General features: G+C 41.2%; 1 pseudogene; it reads left to right on the top strand.

Annotated features, from left to right (window-relative positions):
- The first annotated feature begins 2253 nt into the window (after window positions 1–2253).
- On the top strand, window positions 2254–5536 carry LOC102490418 (cyclin-dependent kinase 1 pseudogene; annotated as a pseudogene).
- The last annotated feature ends 605 nt before the right edge of the window (window positions 5537–6141 follow it).

Genomic DNA, 6141 nt, shown 5'->3' with positions numbered 1-6141 from the left:
TCTTCCTGTCAGCCCTTCTGATGAGTCCCGTCTTCCAGCCAACACACCACTCTGTGAGGCAGGAGACCTCGTTTTCCCCACTGTGCAATTAGGAACAATTTCAGTGTTCTCAGCCTCCTTCCTGTGCCTGTCAGTTCTCCACTAACACAAGCTGCCGTGCAGGCCTAGTCACAGATATGGCACCATTACTGAGATGGGTCGGACGTATGGTGCTGATCAAATTTGCTGTACCAAGTTGCCAGGACTGGCTGGAACAAATAAAATGTAACATTCAGCTCTTGGAGCACTACTGAAGCCAGACTTCCAAAAATCTGCTTCATTTCCATCAAAGCAGTTAAGTCTTAAATTTCATCCTGGGAGGTGATTGGTTGAAGATTTTAGAATTTTTTCTTTTTTCAGTCGCCAGAGGGCATGTGTTCTCACCAGAGAGAGAGATAAAGAAAGAGAGAGAAAGCACTCCCAACAGGGCGTAGTCATGCTACAATTCTTTTTCTTCCATTTCTCTTTCTTACTGGGACTTTGGACATTTACGCATACACACCTAGTGTGTTTTTCAAGCACTGGGGCCAGGATTCAAACCTTAGTCAGCCATGTGTGATCTGGCTCCCAATGCACAGCACTTAACCACTACTACTGGACTTGCCTGATTAATTAGAGATTTTAAAAACCATACTAACTGTATCCCTCATTTTTAGCTTCCTGGGGTCACTGGCATCAGAGTGCTGTCTAGCATCTTGAGCTTCAAAGGGTGACATTGTTGACTTTCCTTTCTGGAAGAACCCAGGAAAATGACTAACACATCACCATTCTGTCAGAGGCTTACCACTCTGTCAGTCAGTGGCTTATATTTACCACTCTGTCTCTGCATTTTCCTTTATGAGCAACTTATAAGAATGCAAGTTCTCTTCTTCCCTGTGGCTAAGATGGTATCCATCACAAGAGACAAAGTAGATTGGAAGCTCATTGTCCTTCTGGAAGCCTGTTACCAATACAAAATGAACCACATGGATCTATATGGATTATCAAGATATAAGAAATAATCTTCTCGGTGATGTTGTCACTTCTTATTTTGGTGAGCGGGGTATAGGAACAGAGCCCAAGTTAGGTCTGGCTATATGTTTAGCAGAAGAGGAAATGAATTCCCTGTAACAATTTTAGTCTCTCTGGATTACAAAAGGATGAATGTGTCTCCCCCAATACCCAGTCTGCAGAGCACAGAGAAAAATGTAAGAAATGTGTTCTTTTGTTTTTGTTTGCCATAAAGTGCTTACGTTCGCAGGAGAGAGACAGAGAGAGGGAAAGTGAGAAATCATCCCTTGGGGTATGGCCACACAGCAATCCCTTCTCCTCCATATCTTCTCAGGATTTTGGTCACATACCACATGCACCTGGTTTAATTTTCAAGCCCTGGGTCTGGGACTCAAACTACATCAACCATGTGCGAGTCCAGCACTTTAACTACCACACCACTTGCTGGCCCCTCTATTAGCTTTCAAACTGAAAAATGTGTAATCCAGCTGGTTTAGTGGTGAAGCTGTCACATACTGCTCAAGTGATACTGGGTCCATATGGAAGACTGAAGGTCTGTTTCCCAGACAGACCTATATATACATCTATGATCCTGATTGGCTAGGAAGACTTGGGGAGGGATGGGAGTGTGGGACCCTGCTAAAGTTCCTTGGCTTTCATGTCTCTCACTCTCATGAAAGAAAGAAATAATTTTTCCCCCAGAAGGTGCATACAGTCACCAGAAAGAGAGAGAAAGACAGAAAGGGGGAGAGGGAGAAAGCACCTTCCAATGGGGTATGGTCATGCCACAATCCCTTCTCTTCCATTTCCTCATCCTTTTATGATTCTAGGCACATAAACACATACAAACCTGGAGTGTTTTTCAAACTGCTGGGGCCAGAATTCAAACCATAGTCAGCCATGTGGAATCCAGTTCCTTAACCTCTAGGCCATGGGGCTGTGTGTTTACTTTTTAACTTTTTTTTTTCAGTTTTTGCTACAGAATGTGTGCCTACCAAAAAAAGAAAAACTACACAGTTATCCATGTGGGATTTAGTGCTATAACCATCAAGCTACCAGCTAGTCCAAAATAAACATTTTTTAAATAAGAAAAGAAAGTTTTAGCTTCTAAGCTGGCTCTTGGAGGTTGAGTAAAGAGGGACATGGACGTGTGGACATGGTAGCTGCTGCTGTGGCCACTGTGAGAAATAAGCCAGGATCTACTACTATATCTGTTGACTAATTATGGAAGACTATACACATACAGAGACCATTGGGGAAGGTACCTATGGAGTTGTGTATAAGGTTAGACACAAAACTACAGGCCAAGTGGTAGTCATGAAGAAAGTCAGATTAGAAAGTGAAGAGGAAGGGGTTCCTAGTACTACCGTTCGAGAAATTTCTCTATTTGAAGAACTTCATCATCCAAATACAGCCAGTCTTCAAGATGTGCTTATGAGGGACTCTGGGTTGTATCTCGTCTTTGAATTTCTTTCCATGGATGTCAGGAAATACTTGGATTCTATCCCTTCTGGTCAGTTCATGGATTCTTTTCTTGTCCTTATTAAGAGCTATTTGTACCAAATTCTACAAGGGATTGTGATCGTGTTTTGTCACTCTAGAAGAGTTCTTTTTTTTTTTTTTGAGAGGTTTTTGCTATAGGGCGCGTGCACTCGCCAGACAGGGAGAGACAGAGAGATAGAAAGCAAGAAATCACCCCCCAGGGGGGATGGCCATGCCACAATCCCTTCTCCTCTATTCTCCTCTCGGGATCTTGGGCACGCACGCACACGTGCCCGGCATGAGTTTAAGCCACCGGGTCTGGGACTCAAACCTGTCGACTACATGGGAGTCCAGCGACATAGCCATTACGCTAACTGCTGGTCCCTAGAAGAGTTCTTCACAGAGACTTAAAAATCTCAAAAATCTATTGATTTATGACAAAGGAACAATTAAACTGGCTGATGTGGGCCTTGCCAGAGCTTTTGGATACCAATTAGAGTATACACACGTGAGGTAGCAACACTCTGGGGCAGATTCCCATTACTCTTCTCCAGTGGACATTTGGAGCATAAGCATCATATTTGCAGAATTAGCCACCAAGAAACCACTTTCCCATGAGGATTCAGAAACTGACCAGCTCTTCAAAATTGTCAGAGGTTTGGGCACCCCCAATAATGAAGCGTGGCCAGAAGTGAAATTTTTACAGGACTATAAGAATACATTTCCCAAGTGAAAGCCAGAAAGTCTAGTGTCCCATGTCAAAAACTGGGATGAAATGGTTTCGATTTGCTCTCAGAAATGTTAGTCTATGCTCTCGCAGATGAATTTCTGGCAAAATGGCACTGAATCATACATATTTTAATGATTTGGACAATAAGATTAAAAAGATGCAGCTTTCTTTCTTTTTTTTTAAAGAATTATTTTACTTAATTTTTAAAATTTTCTTATTTATTTCAATTTGACCAGAGAGGGACAGTACACAAGAGAGAGAGAAAGTGAGAAAGCAAGCCATGAGGTCCGGGACTCGAACTGTGGTCAGCCATGCGAGAATACAGTGCTCTTAACTACCACACCAACTGCTGGCCCCAAGGAGATGTAGCTTCCTGACAAGAAGTTTTCACATATTGTATCAGAAACATAGAGTTGTACTTTTACTGTTGACTCTATTTCTGTCATGTATATCTTTCTTTTCTTTGTTGTAAAATTTAAGCTGTACTTCATCCTCTTAACCTCAAAAGTATAACTTTAAAATGTAAATATTGTTCTATATGAATGTAAATATAATTCTGTGGGATCAGCAGATGGTGTAATGATTATGCTGGACTCCCATTGTTACGCTGGACTCCCATGTAGTCGATCGCAGTACAATTCCCGTGCCTGCTTAAAACACACCAGGCACGCGTGCGTGTGTGCCCAAAATCCCAAGAGGAGAATGGAGGAGAAGCGATTGCAGCATGCCAACCCCCACCCCAATATGATTTCTCACTTTCTGTCTCTCTGTCTCTGTTTCTCCAGTGAGCCCATGTACCCTATAACAAAAATCTCTCTAAATAAATAAATAAAATTCTGTATATTTGTAGATCGCACTGTAACAAATGTACGTTACTATAATAAAATTATAAATCTAGGGAAAAAAGAAAAGTATATAATGTTCTCATATATGTCCACTACTTTACTTAGTTCTGGATAAAGTTTGTAATTCCATGTATACAAATGCTAGCGTTAACAGCAAAAGCTGACAGGCTGGGGAATACCCTGATTCAGTGTGGCACTCCAATTTGCCTCTCGTTTCAAAAATAAATGTGTTGGTAAACAGCATTTGAGGGACACAAGGAGAATGTCAGATCAAAATTCATTTCAAAGCATAATAATACAAAGAAAAGAAGCAACCTCAGGTGAAAAACCCAAGGGTTACAATTTACATTTGTTTCTTACTTTCCAAAGCCCCATCCTGGCAGCTGTCTTTCACGGACCCTATGGAGCATGTTAAAAACTGCTGGTTCAATTCTAGAGTGTCACAGGACTTGTAAACTGCATGATGTTTAGCATCAAATAAAAACCAGAGCTTTTCTAAATTAAACCAACACTCCTTTCCCCAAGTTTTATCCTGCGTGTATGGGGCTCAGAACGTTGCTGTCTTTGCCATGCAAACCTCTGCCAACACCAGCCAATATTAACTAAATGTGTGGGATCAACCACGGAGGCTTGCTCATGTTTTTTCTTTCTTTTTCTTTTTTTTATTTAAGTCCCTCCCATGCTTGGTTCATCAGGATCCAAACCTCATTCCCTGAGCTCCCAGCTTTAAAATTGTAACCCTAGTTATTTTGGCAGTGATTCAAAGGAAGGAGAAAATAGGGAGGAAGAAGGAAAAAGATCATTATTAAGGCATTGCCCCTAAATTTCTGACATTGAATAGAAAGGGTATTTAAAAAGCAGCCCTGATCACACCAGAGAGACATGGCCTGATAAAACAAGCCTTGTTTAGTGGCCACTGATGGTCACTCCCCCCATACTGACTTTTAGTCATAATGGCCTTGGGTAAATGAATGTAAATAAATAAATTTAAATTAAAAAAAAAATAATAATAATGGAGATGATCCCTAAGCAAGAGGTCCTGAGATTGTATGGCTTTATCTTTCTTCTGAATCAAAGGGAGAAAGGGCAGTCCCACAACCAGTTGTGTATATTTTTCAGTATGTCCCTTAGTGATTTTTAAGGTGGTCATAAAGCGAATGACTCTGTTACATAAGACAGTCATTGTTGAACCAAGATCTCCCAGGGCTTCAGTCATTCCCTGGTAGCAACATGAAACACATTAACTTTTCCAGGCAGAGTAAAATATACCCTAATGGGTAACAACTGTAATTCCTCAGCTAAATGCTGCCTTTGTAACTTCTGAGCCAGTGTGCTCTAACCCACAATGATGGAAATGTCACTGCATTTTAGACGAATCGAAGTGCATCTTTTCTCCACGGAAGCATCCCTGAACACCAACTCTGACCAGCCATTTGAAGTTCTGGCATAGCTTGGAAGAAAAACAAGGGTGATAACAAATATCACATTTTAATGCCCACGAAGTTAAAATAGCAGAGGCATTGCTTAAAGCTCTCTTGAAACTCATCATTGATGAAGCTGTGCCAGGGGAGTCATTTGACTGTGCTAGGGAGTATTTGGGCTTGAGAATGTTCCAGAGCCTGCAGAAAGGCTTCACTGTCTCTCTCTGAGCTGCTGTATCTATCCTTCCTTTTACCCCCACCACTTTGTCCCCTTTTCTTCCCAATGGCATGGTAAGTCACTGAATGGGATGCTCTGGCCCTCTGGTCTGTTGTGCTGGTCTGCTCCGTAAGAAACTGATTTCTGTCTTTGCTCAGCATCCTCCCATCCACCAGAGATGGCTGTGAAGCTAATGAAGTTGAAGCTTCAGAACCCCTCATCCGCATGGGTTCCTTCTTTTTTATTTAAATTTTAATTAATTTACATATTTACATTTACTCATTTACATTTACTCACATCTTTACAGTGTACAACATTTTGTTTTCCAGCACAAATACTATGCATGTCAGTCAAGCCAAACATATTACTCTATAACTTATCAGCAAAAAATAGCTTCTCATTTTTTGTCAATTAAGC

Source organism: Tupaia chinensis, unplaced genomic scaffold, assembly GCF_000334495.1.
Source record: "Tupaia chinensis unplaced genomic scaffold, TupChi_1.0 Scaffold138601_1, whole genome shotgun sequence".
Lineage (NCBI taxonomy): Eukaryota > Metazoa > Chordata > Mammalia > Scandentia > Tupaiidae > Tupaia > Tupaia belangeri.
This window is presented reverse-complemented; position numbering and strand designations above follow the sequence as displayed.